This window comes from Cricetulus griseus, chromosome 2 (assembly GCF_003668045.3).
Source record: "Cricetulus griseus strain 17A/GY chromosome 2, alternate assembly CriGri-PICRH-1.0, whole genome shotgun sequence".
NCBI classification, from domain to species: domain Eukaryota; kingdom Metazoa; phylum Chordata; class Mammalia; order Rodentia; family Cricetidae; genus Cricetulus; species Cricetulus griseus.
In genome coordinates, this window is record NC_048595.1 from 205905357 (window position 1) to 205918030 (window position 12674).

The 12674-nt window shown below is 41.0% G+C and overlaps 1 pseudogene; it reads right to left on the minus strand.

Moving 5' to 3' along the window:
* Positions 1–931: 931 nt before the first annotated feature.
* Positions 932–12419, minus strand: LOC100774328 (annotated as a pseudogene).
* Positions 12420–12674: the final 255 nt, after the last annotated feature.

Below are 12674 nucleotides of genomic sequence, written 5' to 3' on the forward strand. Positions count from 1 at the left end.
AGAAGCTCCTCTTAATGTTAAGTATACAGTAACCCCCAAGATCCTTTTTCTTTAGGAAGATGACTGCCACCTTTAAACTGACAGCATTCCCCTTCACTACTGAAAACTCAAAGTCTAAGTGTGTCAAGAGGTTTCTTAGCAAAGTGAGGACTCATGAAATCCACCCAAAGAATGCAACACTGTTCCTACCATTTGATTGTGACTTTGCATAGCTTGCAAGAGATGAACCAGTAATTCGATGCTCAATCTAAATTTAAATAGAATAAGATAGAAAAGACCAATTATTAAATGCTGATTTGCTACCTGTCTAGCTGCCAAAGTTTTTTTTTTCTTAGTTCTTCTGGGTTTCACTGTGCTGTCTCACTGTAGCCACGAATTATCATAACATAGAAATATACTCATAGCTACTGTCACATAACACAACCAAATTAATTCACCTTTGTGATATTAACGTCTTCCTACACGTTGCTGTCATGATTACAGACACATTGCCATAGATTTAAGCTAAGATAGCATGGACTGGGGAGATGAGACAGTCAGTAAAATGCTCGCTGTGCAAGCATAAGGACTTGATTTGGAATCAAAGCCCATATGTAAATGTAATGTAAAAACGGACATGGTGGAATGCATTCATAACACTCGAAGTGGAGGGACAGTGACAAGCAGACGGCTGGACCTAATTGACTTGTCAGCTAAGTCAAATCAACGAGCTCTCGGTTTTGTGAGATACCTTGTCTAAAAACATATGGTATGACAAAACACATTTCCCCCCAACAAAGACCCATTACTGAGAGCTCCCTAAAACCTCCAGTCCTTGATTTCAACAAGTTTCAACTCAAGTTATGGCTGAATTAGGTAAGGCTTCTTGGTGACAAGAAGGCTTTTCCATCTGTAATACAGAAACAGGTTCTTGACTTGTGTATGAGTGTCCTCAGGGCCTCTGTTGCATCTGCTTCAGGCTTTGATTAAGTACTCCAAATTTGTGGATATGCCAGATAAAGAAATTCCAAAGCATTTAGTCATCTTGGTGTCTGCAATATGGATCATGTTCTTGTCAATACAGAAGTCCACCTCCAAGGCTGACTGGAATTGGACATCTAGGGCAGAAACGCAAAGAACTTCTGCTCTTTGATGTCCAGGATGCCAGCCAGCTTGGCCATGGGCATGGTGTTGTAGAGCTTGAGAAGCTGTGGATGGTGGAGTGTGGGCCTGCAGCTGTACTTTATCAGAAAATGCTTTCAGTTGCTGCAGGAAGGTCTCTTTGGGGCAGTTGGGATGTACATTGTCATAGTTAAGCACCACAGGTGACAGGATCTTGGGACAGGCATAGCTAAAAAGTTTTTCATAGACCTCAGGGTCACCCTTTTGCACGTGTAGCATCTTGTCCCCATATTTCTCCTGCAGTTGGAGGTGGATGTTCTCATCAATCCGCATGGGGTACATGGTAAGAGCAAGGGCAAACAGGGCATGAATCTGCTTCTTCTGCTTGGTAATCATTTCATACTTGTATGTGGTCCTCTGGATGTACAGGAGGATGTAGACAAAGACCCAGATAGCATTCTAGTTGCTACACATCATCAAATATGAAAAACCAACATAATAGTATAGATACACATTCTTATTTTTGTGATTTTTTATTAGTTCAAAATAGGAACAAGCTTGCTTCACATGTCAATCCCTTCTCCCTTCTCCCTCCCCTTCCCCCAACCCCTCGCCAGCCCCCTCCACCTCACCCCCCCCTCTGCTCCCCAGGGAAGGTAGGATCCTCCATGGGGGATCCCCAAAGTCCACCACATCATCCTGGGCCAGGGCTAGCCCCTCCCCCATGTGTCCCTTCACATGGGATGGGCTCTCAAAATCCCTTCTTTTTTTATTTTTTAAATTTGAATTAGAAACAACATTGATTTACATGACAATCCCAGTTCCCTTCTCCCTCCCTTCCTCCCCTGCTACCCCCCCAACTAAAACCCTACCTATCACATATCCTTTCTTCTAATCTACACCTGACTCAACCTTTCTGCTCCCTCATGACCTCTGCCTCCTTCCTCTTCTTCCCTTCTCATTCTCCTAGCTCCCTCCCCCCTCTTCCCATGCTCTCAATTTGCTCAGGGGATCATGACCCTTTCCCCTTCTCCAGGGGACAATGTTTGTCTCTTTTAGAGTCCTCCTTGTTTACTAGTTTCTCTGGCAGTGTGGATTGTAGGCTGGTAATCCTTTACTCTATGTCTAGAATCGGCATATGAGTGATTACATACCATGTTTGTCTTTTTGTGATTGGGTTACCTCGCTCAGAATGGTTTCTTCTAGTTCCATCCATTTTCCTGCAATTTTCAAGATTCCATTGTTTTTCCCCACTGAGTAGTACTCCATTGTGTAAATGTACCACATTTTCTGTATCCATTCTTCAGTTGAGGGTTATCTAGGCTGCTTCCAGTTTCTGGCTATTACAAATAATGCTGCTACGAACATCGTTGAACAGATGTCCTTTTTGTATGAATGTGTTTCTTTTGGGTATATGCCTAAGAGTGGAATTGCTGGATCTTGTGGTAGACTCATTCTTATTTTCTTGAGGAGTCACCATACTGATTTCTAAAGTGGCTGTACAAGTTGGCACTCCCACCAGCAGTGGAGAAGTGTTCCCCTTTCTCCACATCCTCTCCAGCATAAACTGTCATTGGTGTTTTTTATTCCAGCCATTCTGACAAGAGTAAGATAGTATCTCAGAGTCATTTTGATTTGTATTTCCCTGATGACTGAGGATGTTGAACACTTTATTTTTTATTTTTTATTTTATTTTATTTTATTAGTTCAAATTAGGAACAAGCTTGCTTCAGATGTCAATCCCTTCGCCCTCTTCCTCCCCTCCCCCCAACATCCCACCTCCCCTTAGCCATCCCCCCTCCACTCCCCAGGCAGGGTAAGACCCTCAAAAAGGGGCTCCCCAAAGTCTACCACATCATCCTGGGCCAGATCTAGGCCCTACCCCATGTGTCCAGGTCAAGAGAGCATCCCTTCACAAGGGATGGGCTCTCAAAATCCCTTCTTTTTTTTTTTTAAGACCTTACATATTTAATACAGTGTGTTGCCTATATACAAATGGAAAAAAATTAAGTTCAACATTTCTAGACCAATATGGCTGTTAATTTTTATACAATGCCAACTCAACATGGTAAACTGGGATACTTTTTTCCAAAGTTGACAGCACAGCTAAAGTTTCCAAAAATTCAAATTATATATATATATATATTTATATTTATGTAAAAGACCAATAATGTCAGTATGTTATGCATCAATAGCAGCAAAAGCTTTTCCAGGTTCTGCAGTCATTTGAACAAAATTGTAGGGACATCTAGTACTCTCCATTAAAAAAAAAAAAGTAAAAAACAAAATCCCAGAAAAACAGCACAGTTCTGTTACTCTTGTGGTACCTGGCACCATTTTTTTAAAATAGCTTCTCAATCATCATCTGGAAGGAAACCATTCTGAGCAACATCATTAAAAACAGCTCTGATAAAGCACGGTCACTACTATGTATCATAAAGCAGGTCCACATATGAGTGAGTACATATCATGTTTGTCTTTTTGTGATTGGGATACCTCGCTCAGAATGGTTTCTTCTAGTTCCATCCATTTTCCTGCAAATTTCAAGATTCCATTGTTTTTCCCCACTGAGTAGTACTCCATTGTGTAAATGTACCACATTTTCTGTATCCATTCTTAAGTTGAGGGGCATCTAGGCTGCTTCCAGTTTCTGGCTGTTACAAATAATGCTGCTACGAACATGGTTGAATAGATGTCCTTGTTATATCAATGTGCTTCTTTTGGGTATATGCCTAAGAGTGGAATTGCTGGATCTTGTGGTAGACTCAATCCCATTTTCTTGAGGAGTCACCATACTGATTTCCAAGTACAAGTTGGTACTCCTACCAGCAGTGGAGGAGTGTTCCTCTTTCTCCGCATCCTTTCCAGCATAAACTGTCATTGGTATTTTTGATTTTAGCCATTCTGACAGAAGTAAGATGGTATCTCAGAGTTGTTTTGATTTGCATTTCCCTAATGGCTAAGGATGTTGAACACTTTCCTATGTGTCTTTCCGCCATTTTAGATTCCTCTATTGAGAATCATCTATTTAGTTCTGTATCCCACTTTTTAATTGGATTGTTTGGTGTTTTGGAGACTAGCTTCTTGAGTTCTTTGTATATTTTGGAGATCAGCCCTCTGTCAGATGTGGGATTGGTGAATATCTTTTTCCAGTCTGTGGGATGCTGTTTTTGTCTTGCCAACTGAGTCCTTTGCCTTACAGAAGCTTCTCAGTTTCAGGAGGTCCCATTTATCAATTGTTTATCTCAGTGTTTGTGCTACTGGTGTTATGTTCAGGAATCGGTCTCCTGTACCAATTAATTCAAGGGTATTTCCCACTTTATCTTCTAATAAGTTCAGTGTGTCTGGGTTTATGTTGAGGTCTTTGATCCATTTTGACTTAAGTTTTGTGGAGGGCGAAAGGCTTGGGTCTATTTGTAGTCTTCTACATGTCAGCATCCAGTTATGCCAGCACCATTTGTTGAAGATGTTCTCTTTGTTCCAGCATATAAATTTGGATTGTTTGTCAAAAATCATGTGTTTATAGGTGTGTGGGTTAATATCAGGGTTTTCATCTCTATTCCATTGGTCTACCTGTCTATTTTTGTGCCATTACCAAGCTGTTTTCAGGACTATAGCTCTCTAATAGACCTTGAAGTCAGGGAGGGTGATGCCTCCAGAAGTTCCTCTATTGTACAGGGTTGTTTTGGCTATCCTGGGTCTTTTGTTTCTCCATATAAAGTTGAGAATTGTTCTTTCAAGGTCTGTGAAGAATTGTGTTGGGATCAAAATCCCTTCTTACACCATGGAAAAATACTGATCCACTACTAGGGGCCCCATAGAGTGCCCAGGCCTCCTCATTGACACCCACGTTCAAGGGTCTGGATCAGTTCAGCGCTGGCGTCCCAGACAGCAGTCTGGGGTCCATGTGCTCCCCCTTGTTCAGGCCAGCTGTTTCTGTGGGTTTCACCAGCCTGGTCCTGACCCCTTTGATCTTCATTCCTCCCTCTCTGCAACTGGGTTCCAGAGATCAGTTCACTGCATAGCTGTGGGTGTCTGCCTCTGCTTCCATCAGCCACTGGATGAGGGCTCTAAGATGGCATATAAAGTAGTCATCAGTCTCATTATAGGGGAAGGCAGTTAGGGTAGCCTCTCTACCATTGCCTAGATTGTCAGTCAGTAGACACACATTCTTAATTCCAGTTCTTGGAAGTTAGAAGTAGGTAGATATCTTTATGTTGGAGGTCAGTTTGTTCTACATTGTAAGTTCCAGGGCAGCCAGGGATATATAGAGATCCATTCTCAAAATGATGGTGATGATGATGATGATGGTGATGATGATGATGATGATGATGATGATGATGATGATGATAAAACAATAATTTGGCCAAGGCCTGAGAGAGGCTCAGAATTTAAAAGTGATAACTGTTGTTGCAGAGACCAATATTTGGTTCCTAGAACCTACATTGCATGGCTCATCATCATCTGTAACTCTAGTTCCATGGGATCTCATGCCATCTGACCTCCATGGGAACCTGAATGCATGTGGTGTACACAAACTCTGGTTAATGCACACACACATACATATAAAAACCAACATCTTTAAAAAATTAGAAGGAGTGAATCTGAGGACAACACTTGAAATAGACTTCTAAGCTTTACATGCATGAATACCCATGTAGTACATGCATGCACACTAACACAAATGTGTGCAAATAACACATGCACACATTCAGATTATGCATCAAATTGTTTCTTTTATTTTTATTTCTCCAAGAACAAGTAGCTCTCCAAATTCTGAAACTTGAGTATAATCCATATTCCAGCTATAGAGACTACTATTGCCCATGGTACTGGAAGAGTGAATCAGATGGCTTGGCTTTTGCTCCCAGTCTATAACTAGCTGCTTGGGTATGAATGTACATAGGCTCCTGGGATAATTTGTTTTTTCCCCTGTAATATGTAAAACGTTTGATCATGTAAGGGACGTGGAAAACACGCTGTTTTTTTTCCTGTTAATTTTGCATTCATTGTAATCACTCACTTGAAAAACAGATTGTAACCACATTGTAATTCCTATATTGCCTGAAAAACTTTGTTGGGTATATAAGCTGTAGAAAAAGCACACAGTAGTAGGCTTCATCACAGGGATGCAAGGATGGTTCAACATATGAAAATTCATCAATGTAATTGATCATATAAAAAACTGAAAAAGAAAAATCACATGATCATCTCACTAGATGCTGAAAAAGCCTTTGACAAAATCCAACATCCCTTCATGATAAAGATCTTGGAGAAAACAGGAATAACAGGAACATACATAAACATGATAAAAGCAATAAACAGCAAATCAACAGCCAACATCAAACTAAATGGAGAGAAACTCAAAACTATTTCTCCAAAATCAGGAGCAAGACTAGGCTGTCCACTCTCTCTGTATCTCTTCAATATTGTACTTGAAATTCTAGATCAAGTAATAAGACAACAAAAGGAGATCAAGGGTATACAAATTGGAAAGGAAGAACTCAAATTTTCACTATTTGCAGACGATATGATAGTCTACATAAGTGACCCCAAAACTCTACCAGGGAACTCCTACAACTGATAAACACATTCAGCAAAGTAGCAGGATACAAAATTAACTAAAAAAAAGAATCAGTAGCCCTACTATACAAACATGATAAACACAAAGAGAAAGAAGTCAGAGAATCATCACCCTTCACAATATCCACAAACAACATAAAATATCTTGGGGTAAAGCTAACTAAAAAAGTAAAAGACCTATACAATAAGAACTTTGAGTCTTTAAAGAAAGAAATTAAAGAAGATACCAGAAAATGGAAAGAGCTCCCACGCTTATGGATAGGTAGGATCACCATAGTAAAAATGGCAATCTTGCCAAAAGCAATCTGCAGATTCAATGCAGTCCCCATCAAAAGCCCGACACAGTTCCTCACAGACCTTGAAAGAACAATACTCAACTTTACATGGAAAAACAAAAACCAAGTATAGCCAAAACAACCCTGTACAATAAAGGAACTTCTGGAGGCATCACCATTCCTGACTTCAAGGTCTATTATAGAGACATAGTCCTGAATACAGCTTGGTATTGGCACAAAAATAGTCAGATAGACCAATGGAATTGAATTGAAAACCCTGATATTAACCCACACACCTATGAACACCTGATTTTTGACAAAGAAGCTAGAGTTATACAATAGAAAAAAGAGCATCTTCAACAAATGGTGCTGGCTTAACTAGATTCGGACATGTAGAAGATTGCAGATAGGTCCACATCTATCACCATGCACAAAAGTTAAGTCAAAATGGATCAAAGACCTCAACATAAACCCAGACACACTGAACCTCTTAGAAGAGAAAGTGGGAAGTACCCTTGAACAAATTTGTTCAGGAGACCTCTTCCTGAACATAACTCCAGTAGCACAGACACTGAGATTGACAATTAATTAATGGGACCTCCTGAAACTGAGAAGCTTCTGTAAGGCAGAGGACACAGTCAGTAAGACAAAAATGACAGACCACAGAATGGGAAAAGATATTCACCAACCCCACATCTGACAGAGGGCCAATCACTAAAACATACAACGAACTCAAGAAGCTAGCCACCAAAACACAAAACAATGAAATTAAAAAGTGGGGTACAGAACTAAATAGACAACTCTCAATAGAGGAATCTAAAATGGCCGAAAGACACTTAAGAAAGTGCTCAAAGTCCTTGGCCATCAGGGAAATGCAACTCAATACAACGCTGAGATACCATCTTATAACCGCCAGAATGGCTAAAATAAAAAAAAAAAACACCAATGACAGTCTATGCTGGAGAAGATGTGGAGAAAAAGGAACACTCCTCCATTGCTAGTTGGAGTGCAAACTTGTAAGACCACTTTGGAAATCAGTATGGTGGTTGTTTAGGAAAATGGGAATCAAGAACCAGCAATTCCTCTCTTGGGCATATACCCAAAGAATGGACATTTGTGCAACAAGGACATATGTTTAACTATGTTCATAGCAGCATTGTCTGTAATAGCCAGAACCTGGAAGCAACCTAGATGCCCTTTAGCTGAAGGATGGATAGAGAAAATGTGGTACATTTATGCAATGAAATACTACTCAGCGGAAAAAAGCAATGGAATCTTGAAATTCGCTGGTAAATGGATGGAACTAGAAGAAACCATTCTGAGTGAGGTAACTCAGTCACTAAAAGACAAACATGGTATGTCCTCACTCATATATGAATTTTAGACATAGAGCAAATGATTGCCAGCCTACAATCCATATCACCAAAGGAACTAGGAAACAAGGAGGACTCTAAAGGAAGAATGCACGGACCCGGAGAAGGGGAAGGACAGGATCTCCTGAGCTAATTGGGAGCATGAGTGTAGGGGAGAGGGAGTTGGCAGAATGAGAGGGGGAGAAGAGGAAGGGAGAGGAGGAAATGGGGGAGAGGAAGGTTGAGTCAGGGGAAGAATAGAGGAGAGCAGGATGAGAGATACCATAGCTGAGGGAGCCATTATATTTTTGATGAGAGATCTGTCACTGAGGAGATTTCCAGAGATCTACAAGGATGACAGCAACTGACAATCTAAGTAATAGTAGAGAGGCTACCCTAAATGCCCTTCCCCTATAATGAGATTGATGATTACCTTATATTCAATCCTAGAGTCTCCCTCCAGTGGCTGATGGAAGCAGACCCATACACCCACAGTTAAACACTGACCTGAACTCTGGAACACAGTTACAGAGAGGGAGGAGTGAAGAGCAAAGAGGTCAAGACTGGGCTGGTGAAACCCACAGAATCAGCTGAACTGAACAAGGAGCTCATTGACCCCAGACTGCTGTCTGGGAGGCCAGAACGGGACTGATCCCGACGCCTGAATGTGGATGTCAATGAGGAGGCCTTGGCCCTCTATGGGGCCTCTGGTCAGTATTTATCCCTGGTGTAAAAAAGGATTTGGGAGCCCATTCCACATGGAGGGATGCTCTCTTAACTTGGACAGATAGAGGCAGGGCCTAAGCCTTGCCCAGGATGATATGACAGACTTTGGTGATTCCCCTTGGAGGGGCTTACTCTCCCTGGGGAGCAGAGGGTGGATGGGGTGGGGAGTTGGTGGGAGTGAGAGAGGAGGGGAGGGAGAGGGAGAGGGAGAGGGAGAGGGAAAAGGTATTGACATGTGAAGCAGGCTTGTTTTTAATTTGAACTAATAAAAAATAATAAAAAAAGCACACAGTAAAAGAACACGGAAAGAACAGAGAAAGAACAGGGAATAAAGAAGGAAGCTATCAAGATGGTTTCTTTTTTCCTAAATCCCTTCAGACAGAAAAGTCTTAGCTTACCCTGACTTTGTGGATTCCTTTCAAGGTCCAGTGCTGCTAGAGCCTGGCCTCCCAGACAGCAGTAACTTTTTTCTAATATCTGTTAATTTCTCAAATAAGCCTTAACAGTTTATGTAGGCTGGCTGCTACAGTGCTGACTAGCCTTGCTGATAGCTGGCTCCCTGGGGGCAAGTCACCATCTATCTCTATAGGCTTCAGCCTAGAAAAAGCCTGTAGGAATCACTGTTAGAGGGATTGGTGTCTAAAGGGTCTTTTAAAGTTCTAAACAAGATTTAATCTCCTTAGCCTTATTTTGGATAATTGGAAGCATATTGGAATATGAAATGGTAGAATTGCTTTCTAAATGATCAAGACTGGGAGGTCTGAGATGGAAGACTTGAAGTGAACGATGGTACTCATTCCCAGTTTGCTAATCATTGGGAGCATCTAAATAAAACAACACGACACTTGAGTGAGTTACCCATTCAAGTGGGTAGAATTGATTGAGAAGAATTTTTATGTGGAACATCCTCAAGTAGCAAGAATGACTTAATATGAGATTGATCAGAAATATTGAAGGAAGGGATGTTTGTCTGAAACATGTTTCAGAAGAGGGAGAGGGGACTTACATGTGAAACAAGCCTGTTCCCTAACTTGAATTAATAATAAAAAAAAAAAGAGAAAGGAAAAAAAACTTAATAGATATGTTGATGGACCAGGTCTTTAAAGAACCAATTCCCATCCAGTGCTAGGAATATCCACTAGCTCTTAGTGGCTGAGATATCAGAGCATTGTGTAGATAGACTCTAGGAAGACTTTGATGTATTGGTTGTCTGCAATTATTTATGTATATTATTAGTCATACTTAGAAAGAGGATATGGCCCACTTTTATTTAGTGCTGTCCATTATCAGAGAGCTTGTTCATCAGGTACAACAGTTGTTCACTTAGTGTGGTCTCCATTTGTCCTCACTGGACACACTGTTTTTTCCTGGAGAGATTTTAACTCCCAAAATCTACTCCAACTTCTGGATGTACATCAACTACAAGGAAGAATAAGAGAAATTTGTGCCTCAATTTAAGTAGCCCAGTTCTACTTTTCCACATTAAGATTATTCTCTCTCGATTCCATATCAGAGGGAGCCACTATAGGTCCGAGAAGAGAACTGGAACTAGGGAGATCTCCAGAGACCTACAAGGATGACACGAGCTGACAGTCCAGGCAGTGGAGGAGAGGATAGCCTAGAAGCCCTTCCCATTGATGACTACTCTCTATGCTATCCTAGAGCCCTCATCCAGTGGCTGATGGAAGCAGAGACAGACATCCACAGAAATACACTGAGCTGAAATCTGGAACCTAGTTGAAGAGAGGGAGGAATGAAGATCGAAGGGGTCAGTACGAGGTTGGAGAAACCCACAGAAACAGTTGGCCTGAAAAAGGGAAAGCATATAGACCCCAGACGCTGTCTGAGAGGCTAGTGCGGGACTGATCCAGCCCCCTGATCATGGATGCCAATGGGGAGGCCCCTGCACTCCGGGGAGCCTCGGGAGGTGGTCTGGCGTTTTTCCCTGGTATGTGTGGGGGACTTTGAGAGCCCATCCCACTTGAAGGGATGCGCTCTGTCTCTGGACACATGGGGAGGGGCCTAGGCCCAGCACAGGAAGATTTGGCGGACTTTGTGGAGCCCTGTTGGGGGCCCTACCCTGCCTGGGGAGTGGTGGGTGGATGGGGTGGGGGGTAGGTTGGAGGTGGGGGAGGAGGGATGCGGGTGAGGGGAGGAAGAGGGAGAGGGGACTTACATGTGAAACAAGCCTGTTCCCTAACTTTGAATTAATAATAAAAAAAAGAGAAAAGAAAAAAAAAGATTATTCTCTCTCCTTTTATAGAGCTGGTTTTGGTATAACTAAAGAACACAGACATTTGCTAAAGGAAAAATGGGTACTTACATTTAATCTTGTTTCACCCTCTTGTGAGATCTGCATATTTAAAAGATTTAATGCTTTTTTTGTCACTAGTATACTATTTTGTAATGGAATCCTTTAGTGAGTAATACAGAATTATTTTAGAGGATTAAATTAGAAAAATAAATAAATTATTATCATAAGTAAAGTAGTACTCAATACATACAGTTACTACAAAATTATCTGAACTTTTTTTTTCGAGACAGGGTTTCTCTGTATTGTTTTGGAGCCTGTTCTGGAACACTAGCTCTGTAGACCAAGCTGTCCTCGAACTCACAGAGATCTGCCTGTCTCTGCCTCCCGAGTGCTGGGATTAAAGACGTGTGCCACCAAAGCCCGGCTTGACCTGAACTTTTTTGTTGAGAGAATATATTCCTCCAAATTCCATCTTTGTTATGCAAATATACAAAAGAAATTCAACTTTATATATACATGTCAACCTCTACCCTTTACCCACTTAAACATGGCTTCCTGTATGGCTTCCAACAAGGCTGTGCTGTCAGCGGTACAGGTATGTAGGTCTCTCCCTACAATTCCACGTTTAGTTTAAAGAAAAGATTTAGACTTGAACAAAACTAAATTGTGTCAAAATATAAAATGTCTTAAACATACATAAAGGTATATATATATGCCTTTATATATGTTTATCATATATATATATATATGCATCATATATATATTATGCACCAAACATTGCAAGTAGAAAGAAGACCTTACACAGTAAGACAGATTGTGATATACAAATTATCCAAGAAAGGAATACAACTTGATTGTACATGAGTTATATCATACAGGAATCTATAACAATGTAAGTTGTCTATAGATAAATAATCACTGGGGTAAATCACAAGAAGATATAATAATCTACCTATGTCTCATCCTAACCATATCTATCCCATCTAAACCTTAATCTCATCTGAAAGAAATGTCCAAGTCTGAACATCTCCTTTAGTCTTGGCAGCCTTTAGAGACCCGACCAGAACTCCAAAAAGTCCTTTATTCCACACGACTTCTACATACCTGTGACCACTCCCAAATGGGCATGGTCAATGGTACATGTATGTAAGTCTCTCCCCACAAGTCAATTTTTAATCCCTTGGGCAGTATCTAATAATATCAAGGCACCCTAGTGTGGTTACTTGGCTGAGATGCCCCCCATAGTCTTGAACATTGGACTACTTGGTTTATAGTTGGTGATGCTGTTTGGGAGGTTTAGAAGGCGTGTCCTTACTGAAGGAAGTCTGAAAGTATCTCTGGATATTTTGAGTGCTGTGGTATTGGAGAAAGATTCATTTTAGT